The sequence below is a fragment of the Vigna unguiculata genome, unplaced genomic scaffold (genome assembly GCF_037176805.1).
Source record: "Vigna unguiculata cultivar grain cowpea cultivar isolate G323 ecotype 2 unplaced genomic scaffold, ASM3717680v1 ptg000026l_ERROPOS8192196, whole genome shotgun sequence".
Taxonomy (NCBI): Eukaryota; Viridiplantae; Streptophyta; class Magnoliopsida; order Fabales; family Fabaceae; genus Vigna; species Vigna unguiculata.
Window position 1 is genome coordinate 63711 of NW_028196670.1, and position 9698 is coordinate 73408.

A 9698-nucleotide genomic window follows, 5' to 3' on the forward strand; every position below is an offset into this window, starting at 1 on the left:
TTAGGCCCAATGCGAAACCCATATGTACATTGATCGTGCAATACTTCACAGGTGCGATCATACCAGCACTAATGCACCGGATCCCATCAGAACTCCGCAGTTAAGCGTGCTTGGGCGAGAGTAGTACTAGGATGGGTGACCTCCTGGGAAGTCCTCGTGTTGCACCTCTTTTTTACGTTATTTTCTTTTCCCACGTTCTTTTCATCACTGTTTTCTTTTGCAATCAAATCCTAAATTATCACCTAAATCATTCCAACTGACTACTACCAAAATCTCTTCAGACCAAAACAACCCACCTCACCTCCCCGTGCCCCCGCGCCGCGCCAAGTGTTCAAACTTAGGCCCAATGCGAAACCCATATGTACATTGATCGTGCAATACTTCACAGGTGCGATCATACCAGCACTAATGCACCGGATCCCATCAGAACTCCGCAGTTAAGCGTGCTTGGGCGAGTGTAGTACTAGGATGGGTGACCTCCTGGGAAGTCCTCGTGTTGCACCTCTTTTTTACGTTATTTTCTTTTCCCACGTTCTTTTCATCACTGTTTTCTTTTGCAATCAAATCCTAAATTATCACCTAAATCATTCCAACTGACTACTACCAAAATCTCTTCAGACCAAAACAACCCACCTCACGTCCCCGTGCCCCCGCGCCGCGCCAAGTGTTCAAACTTAGGCCCAATGCGAAACCCATATGTACATTGATCGTGCAATACTTCACAGGTGCGATCATACCAGCACTAATGCACCGGATCCCATCAGAACTCCGCAGTTAAGCGTGCTTGGGCGAGAGTAGTACTAGGATGGGTGACCTCCTGGGAAGTCCTCGTGTTGCACCTCTTTTTTACGTTATTTTCTTTTCCCACGTTCTTTTCATCACTGTTTTCTTTTGCAATCAAATCCTAAATTATCACCTAAATCATTCCAACTGACTACTACCAAAATCTCTTCAGACCAAAACGACCCACCTCACGTCCCCGTGCCCCCGCGCCGCGCCAAGTGTTCAAACTTAGGCCCAATGCGAAACCCATATGTACATTGATCGTGCAATACTTCACAGGTGCGATCATACCAGCACTAATGCACCGGATCCCATCAGAACTCCGCAGTTAAGCGTGCTTGGGCGAGAGTAGTACTAGGATGGGTGACCTCCTGGGAAGTCCTCGTGTTGCACCTCTTTTTTACGTTATTTTCTTTTCCTACGTTCTTTTCATCACTGTTTTCTTTTGCAATCAAATCCTAAATTATCACCTAAATCATTCCAACTGACTACTACCAAAATCTCTTCAGACCAAAACAACCCACCTCACGTCCCCGTGCCCCCGCGCCACGCCAAGTGTTCAAACTTAGGCCCAATGCGAAACCCATATGTACATTGATCGTGCAATACTTCACAGGTGCGATCATACCAGCACTAATGCACCGGATCCCATCAGAACTCTGCAGTTAAGCGTGCTTGGGCGAGAGTAGTACTAGGATGGGTGACCTCCTGGGAAGTCCTCGTGTTGCACCTCTTTTTTACGTTATTTTCTTTTCCCACGTTCTTTTCATCACTGTTTTCTTTTGCAATCAAATCCTAAATTATCACCTAAATCATTCCAACTGACTACTACCAAAATCTCTTCAGACCAAAACAACCCACCTCACCTCCCCATGCCCCCGCGCCGCGCCAAGTGTTCAAACTTAGGCCCAATGCGAAACCCATATGTACATTGATCGTGCAATACTTCACAGGTGCGATCATACCAGCACTAATGCACCGGATCCCATCAGAACTCCGCAGTTAAGCGTGCTTGGGCGAGAGTAGTACTAGGATGGGTGACCTCCTGGGAAGTCCTCGTGTTGCACCTCTTTTTTACGTTATTTTCTTTTCCCACGTTCTTTTCATCACTGTTTTCTTTTGCAATCAAATCCTAAATTATCACCTAAATCATTCCAACTGACTACTACCAAAATCTCTTCAGACCAAAACGACCCACCTCACGTCCCCGTGCCCCCGCGCCGCGCCAAGTGTTCAAACTTAGGCCCAATGCGAAACCCATATGTACATTGATCGTGCAATACTTCACAGGTGCGATCATACCAGCACTAATGCACCGGATCCCATCAGAACTCCGCAGTTAAGCGTGCTTGGGCGAGAGTAGTACTAGGATGGGTGACCTCCTGGGAAGTCCTCGTGTTGCACCTCTTTTTTACGTTATTTTCTTTTCCCACGTTCTTTTCATCACTGTTTTCTTTTGCAATCAAATCCTAAATTATCACCTAAATCATTCCAACTGACTACTACCAAAATCTCTTCAGACCAAAACAACCCACCTCACCTCCCCGTGCCCCCGCGCCGCGCCAAGTGTTCAAACTTAGGCCCAATGCGAAACCCATATGTACATTGATCGTGCAATACTTCACAGGTGCGATCATACCAGCACTAATGCACCGGATCCCATCAGAACTCCGCAGTTAAGCGTGCTTGGGCGAGAGTAGTACTAGGATGGGTGACCTCCTGGGAAGTCCTCGTGTTGCACCTCTTTTTTACGTTATTTTCTTTTCCCACGTTCTTTTCATCACTGTTTTCTTTTGCAATCAAATCCTAAATTATCACCTAAATCATTCCAACTGACTACTACCAAAATCTCTTCAGACCAAAACGACCCACCTCACGTCCCCGTGCCCCCGCGCCGCGCCAAGTGTTCAAACTTAGGCCCAATGCGAAACCCATATGTACATTGATCGTGCAATACTTCACAGGTGCGATCATACCAGCACTAATGCACCGGATCCCATCAGAACTCCGCAGTTAAGCGTGCTTGGGCGAGAGTAGTACTAGGATGGGTGACCTCCTGGGAAGTCCTCGTGTTGCACCTCTTTTTTACGTTATTTTCTTTTCCCACGTTCTTTTCATCACTGTTTTCTTTTGCAATCAAATCCTAAATTATCACCTAAATCATTCCAACTGACTACTACCAAAATCTCTTCAGACCAAAACAACCCACCTCACGTCCCCGTGCCCCCGCGCCGCGCCAAGTGTTCAAACTTAGGCCCAATGCGAAACCCATATGTACATTGATCGTGCAATACTTCACAGGTGCGATCATACCAGCACTAATGCACCGGATCCCATCAGAACTCCGCAGTTAAGCGTGCTTCGGCGAGAGTAGTACTAGGATGGGTGACCTCCTGGGAAGTCCTCGTGTTGCACCTCTTTTTTACGTTATTTTCTTTTCCCACGTTCTTTTCATCACTGTTTTCTTTTGCAATCAAATCCTAAATTATCACCTAAATCATTCCAACTGACTACTACCAAAATCTCTTCAGACCAAAACAACCCACCTCACGTCCCCGTGCCCCCGCGCCGCGCCAAGTGTTCAAACTTAGGCCCAATGCGAAACCCATATGTACATTGATCGTGCAATACTTCACAGGTGCGATCATACCAGCACTAATGCACCGGATCCCATCAGAACTCCGCAGTTAAGCGTGCTTGGGCGAGAGTAGTACTAGGATGGGTGACCTCCTGGGAAGTCCTCGTGTTGCACCTCTTTTTTACGTTATTTTCTTTTCCCACGTTCTTTTCATCACTGTTTTCTTTTGCAATCAAATCCTAAATTATCACCTAAATCATTCCAACTGACTACTACCAAAATCTCTTCAGACCAAAACAACCCACCTCACGTCCCCGTGCCCCCGCGCCGCGCCAAGTGTTCAAACTTAGGCCCAATGCGAAACCCATATGTACATTGATCGTGCAATACTTCACAGGTGCGATCATACCAGCACTAATGCACCGGATCCCATCAGAACTCCGCAGTTAAGCGTGCTTGGGCGAGAGTAGTACTAGGATGGGTGACCTCCTGGGAAGTCCTCGTGTTGCACCTCTTTTTTACGTTATTTTCTTTTCCCACGTTCTTTTCATCACTGTTTTCTTTTGCAATCAAATCCTAAATTATCACCTAAATCATTCCAACTGACTACTACCAAAATCTCTTCAGACCAAAACAACCCACCTCACCTCCCCGTGCCCCCGCGCCGCGCCAAGTGTTCAAACTTAGGCCCAATGCGAAACCCATATGTACATTGATCGTGCAATACTTCACAGGTGCGATCATACCAGCACTAATGCACCGGATCCCATCAGAACTCCGCAGTTAAGCGTGCTTGGGCGAGAGTAGTACTAGGATGGGTGACCTCCTGGGAAGTCCTCGTGTTGCACCTCTTTTTTACGTTATTTTCTTTTCCCACGTTCTTTTCATCACTGTTTTCTTTTGCAATCAAATCCTAAATTATCACCTAAATCATTCCAACTGACTACTACCAAAATCTCTTCAGACCAAAACAACCCACCTCACCTCCCCGTGCCCCCGCGCCGCGCCAAGTGTTCAAACTTAGGCCCAATGCGAAACCCATATGTACATTGATCGTGCAATACTTCACAGGTGCGATCATACCAGCACTAATGCACCGGATCCCATCAGAACTCCGCAGTTAAGCGTGCTTGGGCGAGAGTAGTACTAGGATGGGTGACCTCCTGGGAAGTCCTCGTGTTGCACCTCTTTTTTACGTTATTTTCTTTTCCCACGTTCTTTTCATCACTGTTTTCTTTTGCAATCAAATCCTAAATTATCACCTAAATCATTCCAACTGACTACTACCAAAATCTCTTCAGACCAAAACAACCCACCTCACGTCCCCGTGCCCCCGCGCCGCGCCAAGTGTTCAAACTTAGGCCCAATGCGAAACCCATATGTACATTGATCGTGCAATACTTCACAGGTGCGATCATACCAGCACTAATGCACCGGATCCCATCAGAACTCCGCAGTTAAGCGTGCTTGGGCGAGAGTAGTACTAGGATGGGTGACCTCCTGGGAAGTCCTCGTGTTGCACCTCTTTTTTACGTTATTTTCTTTTCCCACGTTCTTTTCATCACTGTTTTCTTTTGCAATCAAATCCTAAATTATCACCTAAATCATTCCAACTGACTACTACCAAAATCTCTTCAGACCAAAACAACCCACCTCACGTCCCCGTGCCCCCGCGCCGCGCCAAGTGTTCAAACTTAGGCCCAATGCGAAACCCATATGTACATTGATCGTGCAATACTTCACAGGTGCGATCATACCAGCACTAATGCACCGGATCCCATCAGAACTCCGCAGTTAAGCGTGCTTGGGCGAGAGTAGTACTAGGATGGGTGACCTCCTGGGAAGTCCTCGTGTTGCACCTCTTTTTTACGTTATTTTCTTTTCCCACGTTCTTTTCATCACTGTTTTCTTTTGCAATCAAATCCTAAATTATCACCTAAATCATTCCAACTGACTACTACCAAAATCTCTTCAGACCAAAACAACCCACCTCACGTCCCCGTGCCCCCGCGCCGCGCCAAGTGTTCAAACTTAGGCCCAATGCGAAACCCATATGTACATTGATCGTGCAATACTTCACAGGTGCGATCATACCAGCACTAATGCACCGGATCCCATCAGAACTCCGCAGTTAAGCGTGCTTGGGCGAGAGTAGTACTAGGATGGGTGACCTCCTGGGAAGTCCTCGTGTTGCACCTCTTTTTTACGTTATTTTCTTTTCCAACGTTCTTTTCATCACTGTTTTCTTTTGCAATCAAATCCTAAATTATCACCTAAATCATTCCAACTGACTACTACCAAAATCTCTTCAGACCAAAACAACCCACCTCACCTCCCCGTGCCCCCGCGCCGCGCCAAGTGTTCAAACTTAGGCCCAATGCGAAACCCATATGTACATTGATCGTGCAATACTTCACAGGTGCGATCATACCAGCACTAATGCACCGGATCCCATCAGAACTCTGCAGTTAAGCGTGCTTGGGCGAGAGTAGTACTAGGATGGGTGACCTCCTGGGAAGTCCTCGTGTTGCACCTCTTTTTTACGTTATTTTCTTTTCCCACGTTCTTTTCATCACTGTTTTCTTTTGCAATCAAATCCTAAATTATCACCTAAATCATTCCAACTGACTACTACCAAAATCTCTTCAGACCAAAACAACCCACCTCACGTCCCCGTGCCCCCGCGCCGCGCCAAGTGTTCAAACTTAGGCCCAATGCGAAACCCATATGTACATTGATCGTGCAATACTTCACAGGTGCGATCATACCAGCACTAATGCACCGGATCCCATCAGAACTCCGCAGTTAAGCGTGCTTGGGCGAGAGTAGTACTAGGATGGGTGACCTCCTGGGAAGTCCTCGTGTTGCACCTCTTTTTTACGTTATTTTCTTTTCCCACGTTCTTTTCATCACTGTTTTCTTTTGCAATCAAATCCTAAATTATCACCTAAATCATTCCAACTGACTACTACCAAAATCTCTTCAGACCAAAACAACCCACCTCACGTCCCCGTGCCCCCGCGCCGCGCCAAGTGTTCAAACTTAGGCCCAATGCGAAACCCATATGTATATTGATCGTGCAATACTTCACAGGTGCGATCATACCAGCACTAATGCACCGGATCCCATCAGAACTCCGCAGTTAAGCGTGCTTGGGCGAGAGTAGTACTAGGATGGGTGACCTCCTGGGAAGTCCTCGTGTTGCACCTCTTTTTTACGTTATTTTCTTTTCCCACGTTCTTTTCATCACTGTTTTCTTTTGCAATCAAATCCTAAATTATCACCTAAATCATTCCAACTGACTACTACCAAAATCTCTTCAGACCAAAACAACCCACCTCACGTCCCCGTGCCCCCGCGCCGCGCCAAGTGTTCAAACTTAGGCCCAATGCGAAACCCATATGTACATTGATCGTGCAATACTTCACAGGTGCGATCATACCAGCACTAATGCACCGGATCCCATCAGAACTCCGCAGTTAAGCGTGCTTGGGCGAGAGTAGTACTAGGATGGGTGACCTCCTGGGAAGTCCTCGTGTTGCACCTCTTTTTTACGTTATTTTCTTTTCCCACGTTCTTTTCATCACTGTTTTCTTTTGCAATCAAATCCTAAATTATCACCTAAATCATTCCAACTGACTACTACCAAAATCTCTTCAGACCAAAACAACCCACCTCACCTCCCCGTGCCCCCGCGCCGCGCCAAGTGTTCAAACTTAGGCCCAATGCGAAACCCATATGTACATTGATCGTGCAATACTTCACAGGTGCGATCATACCAGCACTAATGCACCGGATCCCATCAGAACTCTGCAGTTAAGCGTGCTTGGGCGAGAGTAGTACTAGGATGGGTGACCTCCTGGGAAGTCCTCGTGTTGCACCTCTTTTTTACGTTATTTTCTTTTCCCACGTTCTTTTCATCACTGTTTTCTTTTGCAATCAAATCCTAAATTATCACCTAAATCATTCCAACTGACTACTACCAAAATCTCTTCAGACCAAAACAACCCACCTCACGTCCCCGTGCCCCCGCGCCGCGCCAAGTGTTCAAACTTAGGCCCAATGCGAAACCCATATGTACATTGATCGTGCAATACTTCACAGGTGCGATCATACCAGCACTAATGCACCGGATCCCATCAGAACTCCGCAGTTAAGCGTGCTTGGGCGAGAGTAGTACTAGGATGGGTGACCTCCTGGGAAGTCCTCGTGTTGCACCTCTTTTTTACGTTATTTTCTTTTCCCACGTTCTTTTCATCACTGTTTTCTTTTGCAATCAAATCCTAAATTATCACCTAAATCATTCCAACTGACTACTACCAAAATCTCTTCAGACCAAAACAACCCACCTCACGTCCCCGTGCCCCCGCGCCGCGCCAAGTGTTCAAACTTAGGCCCAATGCGAAACCCATATGTATATTGATCGTGCAATACTTCACAGGTGCGATCATACCAGCACTAATGCACCGGATCCCATCAGAACTCCGCAGTTAAGCGTGCTTGGGCGAGAGTAGTACTAGGATGGGTGACCTCCTGGGAAGTCCTCGTGTTGCACCTCTTTTTTACGTTATTTTCTTTTCCCACGTTCTTTTCATCACTGTTTTCTTTTGCAATCAAATCCTAAATTATCACCTAAATCATTCCAACTGACTACTACCAAAATCTCTTCAGACCAAAACAACCCACCTCACGTCCCCGTGCCCCCGCGCCGCGCCAAGTGTTCAAACTTAGGCCCAATGCGAAACCCATATGTACATTGATCGTGCAATACTTCACAGGTGCGATCATACCAGCACTAATGCACCGGATCCCATCAGAACTCCGCAGTTAAGCGTGCTTGGGCGAGAGTAGTACTAGGATGGGTGACCTCCTGGGAAGTCCTCGTGTTGCACCTCTTTTTTACGTTATTTTCTTTTCCCACGTTCTTTTCATCACTGTTTTCTTTTGCAATCAAATCCTAAATTATCACCTAAATCATTCCAACTGACTACTACCAAAATCTCTTCAGACCAAAACAACCCACCTCACGTCCCCGTGCCCCCGCGCCGCGCCAAGTGTTCAAACTTAGGCCCAATGCGAAACCCATATGTACATTGATCGTGCAATACTTCACAGGTGCGATCATACCAGCACTAATGCACCGGATCCCATCAGAACTCCGCAGTTAAGCGTGCTTGGGCGAGAGTAGTACTAGGATGGGTGACCTCCTGGGAAGTCCTCGTGTTGCACCTCTTTTTTACGTTATTTTCTTTTCCCACGTTCTTTTCATCACTGTTTTCTTTTGCAATCAAATCCTAAATTATCACCTAAATCATTCCAACTGACTACTACCAAAATCTCTTCAGACCAAAACAACCCACCTCACGTCCCCGTGCCCCCGCGCCGCGCCAAGTGTTCAAACTTAGGCCCAATGCGAAACCCATATGTACATTGATCGTGCAATACTTCACAGGTGCGATCATACCAGCACTAATGCACCGGATCCCATCAGAACTCCGCAGTTAAGCGTGCTTGGGCGAGAGTAGTACTAGGATGGGTGACCTCCTGGGAAGTCCTCGTGTTGCACCTCTTTTTTACGTTATTTTCTTTTCCCACGTTCTTTTCATCACTATTTTCTTTTGCAATCAAATCCTAAATTATCACCTAAATCATTCCAACTGACTACTACCAAAATCTCTTCAGACCAAAACAACCCACCTCACGTCCCCGTGCCCCCGCGCCGTGCCAAGTGTTCAAACTTAGGCCCAATGCGAAACCCATATGTACATTGATCGTGCAATACTTCACAGGTGCGATCATACCAGCACTAATGCACCGGATCCCATCAGAACTCCGCAGTTAAGCGTGCTTGGGCGAGAGTAGTACTAGGATGGGTGACCTCCTGGGAAGTCCTCGTGTTGCACCTCTTTTTTACGTTATTTTCTTTTCCCACGTTCTTTTCATCACTGTTTTCTTTTGCAATCAAATCCTAAATTATCACCTAAATCATTCCAACTGACTACTACCAAAATCTCTTCAGACCAAAACAACCCACCTCACGTCCCCGTGCCCCCGCGCCGCGCCAAGTGTTCAAACTTAGGCCCAATGCGAAACCCATATGTACATTGATCGTGCAATACTTCACAGGTGCGATCATACCAGCACTAATGCACCGGATCCCATCAGAACTCCGCAGTTAAGCGTGCTTCGGCGAGAGTAGTACTAGGATGGGTGACCTCCTGGGAAGTCCTCGTGTTGCACCTCTTTTTTACGTTATTTTCTTTTCCCACGTTCTTTTCATCACTGTTTTCTTTTGCAATCAAATCCTAAATTATCACCTAAATCATTCCAACTGACT

The 9698-nt window shown here is 46.7% G+C and overlaps 29 non-coding genes across 29 annotated transcripts; all 29 read left to right on the plus strand.

Annotated features, from left to right (window-relative positions):
• The first annotated feature begins 49 nt into the window (after positions 1-49).
• LOC146878890 (5S ribosomal RNA) lies at positions 50-168 on the plus strand. Its single transcript, XR_014988741.1, has one exon. It is a non-coding gene; the product is annotated as a 5S ribosomal RNA (ribosomal RNA).
• Positions 169-386: 218 nt separating this feature from the next.
• LOC146878891 (5S ribosomal RNA) lies at positions 387-505 on the plus strand. The gene has a single exon (XR_014988971.1). It is a non-coding gene; the product is annotated as a 5S ribosomal RNA (ribosomal RNA).
• A 218-nt stretch (positions 506-723) lies between these two features.
• LOC146878892 (5S ribosomal RNA) lies at positions 724-842 on the plus strand. Its single transcript, XR_014988742.1, has one exon. It is a non-coding gene; the product is annotated as a 5S ribosomal RNA (ribosomal RNA).
• A 218-nt stretch (positions 843-1060) lies between these two features.
• LOC146878893 (5S ribosomal RNA) lies at positions 1061-1179 on the plus strand. The gene has a single exon (XR_014988743.1). It is a non-coding gene; the product is annotated as a 5S ribosomal RNA (ribosomal RNA).
• Positions 1180-1397: 218 nt separating this feature from the next.
• Positions 1398-1516, plus strand: LOC146878894 (5S ribosomal RNA). Its single transcript, XR_014988976.1, has one exon. It is a non-coding gene; the product is annotated as a 5S ribosomal RNA (ribosomal RNA).
• Positions 1517-1734: 218 nt separating this feature from the next.
• LOC146878895 (5S ribosomal RNA) lies at positions 1735-1853 on the plus strand. Its single transcript, XR_014988744.1, has one exon. It is a non-coding gene; the product is annotated as a 5S ribosomal RNA (ribosomal RNA).
• A 218-nt stretch (positions 1854-2071) lies between these two features.
• LOC146878896 (5S ribosomal RNA) lies at positions 2072-2190 on the plus strand. The gene has a single exon (XR_014988746.1). It is a non-coding gene; the product is annotated as a 5S ribosomal RNA (ribosomal RNA).
• Positions 2191-2408: 218 nt separating this feature from the next.
• On the plus strand, positions 2409-2527 carry LOC146878897 (5S ribosomal RNA). The gene has a single exon (XR_014988747.1). It is a non-coding gene; the product is annotated as a 5S ribosomal RNA (ribosomal RNA).
• Positions 2528-2745: 218 nt separating this feature from the next.
• Positions 2746-2864, plus strand: LOC146878898 (5S ribosomal RNA). Its single transcript, XR_014988748.1, has one exon. It is a non-coding gene; the product is annotated as a 5S ribosomal RNA (ribosomal RNA).
• A 218-nt stretch (positions 2865-3082) lies between these two features.
• On the plus strand, positions 3083-3201 carry LOC146878899 (5S ribosomal RNA). The gene has a single exon (XR_014989109.1). It is a non-coding gene; the product is annotated as a 5S ribosomal RNA (ribosomal RNA).
• A 218-nt stretch (positions 3202-3419) lies between these two features.
• Positions 3420-3538, plus strand: LOC146878900 (5S ribosomal RNA). Its single transcript, XR_014988749.1, has one exon. It is a non-coding gene; the product is annotated as a 5S ribosomal RNA (ribosomal RNA).
• Positions 3539-3756: 218 nt separating this feature from the next.
• Positions 3757-3875, plus strand: LOC146878901 (5S ribosomal RNA). The gene has a single exon (XR_014988750.1). It is a non-coding gene; the product is annotated as a 5S ribosomal RNA (ribosomal RNA).
• Positions 3876-4093: 218 nt separating this feature from the next.
• On the plus strand, positions 4094-4212 carry LOC146878902 (5S ribosomal RNA). The gene has a single exon (XR_014988751.1). It is a non-coding gene; the product is annotated as a 5S ribosomal RNA (ribosomal RNA).
• A 218-nt stretch (positions 4213-4430) lies between these two features.
• Positions 4431-4549, plus strand: LOC146878903 (5S ribosomal RNA). Its single transcript, XR_014988752.1, has one exon. It is a non-coding gene; the product is annotated as a 5S ribosomal RNA (ribosomal RNA).
• A 218-nt stretch (positions 4550-4767) lies between these two features.
• Positions 4768-4886, plus strand: LOC146878904 (5S ribosomal RNA). Its single transcript, XR_014988753.1, has one exon. It is a non-coding gene; the product is annotated as a 5S ribosomal RNA (ribosomal RNA).
• Positions 4887-5104: 218 nt separating this feature from the next.
• LOC146878905 (5S ribosomal RNA) lies at positions 5105-5223 on the plus strand. The gene has a single exon (XR_014988754.1). It is a non-coding gene; the product is annotated as a 5S ribosomal RNA (ribosomal RNA).
• A 218-nt stretch (positions 5224-5441) lies between these two features.
• LOC146878906 (5S ribosomal RNA) lies at positions 5442-5560 on the plus strand. Its single transcript, XR_014988755.1, has one exon. It is a non-coding gene; the product is annotated as a 5S ribosomal RNA (ribosomal RNA).
• A 218-nt stretch (positions 5561-5778) lies between these two features.
• On the plus strand, positions 5779-5897 carry LOC146878907 (5S ribosomal RNA). Its single transcript, XR_014988977.1, has one exon. It is a non-coding gene; the product is annotated as a 5S ribosomal RNA (ribosomal RNA).
• A 218-nt stretch (positions 5898-6115) lies between these two features.
• LOC146878908 (5S ribosomal RNA) lies at positions 6116-6234 on the plus strand. Its single transcript, XR_014988757.1, has one exon. It is a non-coding gene; the product is annotated as a 5S ribosomal RNA (ribosomal RNA).
• Positions 6235-6452: 218 nt separating this feature from the next.
• Positions 6453-6571, plus strand: LOC146878909 (5S ribosomal RNA). The gene has a single exon (XR_014988758.1). It is a non-coding gene; the product is annotated as a 5S ribosomal RNA (ribosomal RNA).
• Positions 6572-6789: 218 nt separating this feature from the next.
• Positions 6790-6908, plus strand: LOC146878910 (5S ribosomal RNA). Its single transcript, XR_014988759.1, has one exon. It is a non-coding gene; the product is annotated as a 5S ribosomal RNA (ribosomal RNA).
• A 218-nt stretch (positions 6909-7126) lies between these two features.
• Positions 7127-7245, plus strand: LOC146878911 (5S ribosomal RNA). The gene has a single exon (XR_014988978.1). It is a non-coding gene; the product is annotated as a 5S ribosomal RNA (ribosomal RNA).
• Positions 7246-7463: 218 nt separating this feature from the next.
• On the plus strand, positions 7464-7582 carry LOC146878912 (5S ribosomal RNA). Its single transcript, XR_014988760.1, has one exon. It is a non-coding gene; the product is annotated as a 5S ribosomal RNA (ribosomal RNA).
• Positions 7583-7800: 218 nt separating this feature from the next.
• On the plus strand, positions 7801-7919 carry LOC146878913 (5S ribosomal RNA). Its single transcript, XR_014988761.1, has one exon. It is a non-coding gene; the product is annotated as a 5S ribosomal RNA (ribosomal RNA).
• Positions 7920-8137: 218 nt separating this feature from the next.
• LOC146878914 (5S ribosomal RNA) lies at positions 8138-8256 on the plus strand. The gene has a single exon (XR_014988763.1). It is a non-coding gene; the product is annotated as a 5S ribosomal RNA (ribosomal RNA).
• Positions 8257-8474: 218 nt separating this feature from the next.
• Positions 8475-8593, plus strand: LOC146878915 (5S ribosomal RNA). The gene has a single exon (XR_014988764.1). It is a non-coding gene; the product is annotated as a 5S ribosomal RNA (ribosomal RNA).
• A 218-nt stretch (positions 8594-8811) lies between these two features.
• On the plus strand, positions 8812-8930 carry LOC146878916 (5S ribosomal RNA). Its single transcript, XR_014988765.1, has one exon. It is a non-coding gene; the product is annotated as a 5S ribosomal RNA (ribosomal RNA).
• Positions 8931-9148: 218 nt separating this feature from the next.
• On the plus strand, positions 9149-9267 carry LOC146878917 (5S ribosomal RNA). Its single transcript, XR_014988766.1, has one exon. It is a non-coding gene; the product is annotated as a 5S ribosomal RNA (ribosomal RNA).
• A 218-nt stretch (positions 9268-9485) lies between these two features.
• On the plus strand, positions 9486-9604 carry LOC146878918 (5S ribosomal RNA). The gene has a single exon (XR_014989110.1). It is a non-coding gene; the product is annotated as a 5S ribosomal RNA (ribosomal RNA).
• The last annotated feature ends 94 nt before the right edge of the window (positions 9605-9698 follow it).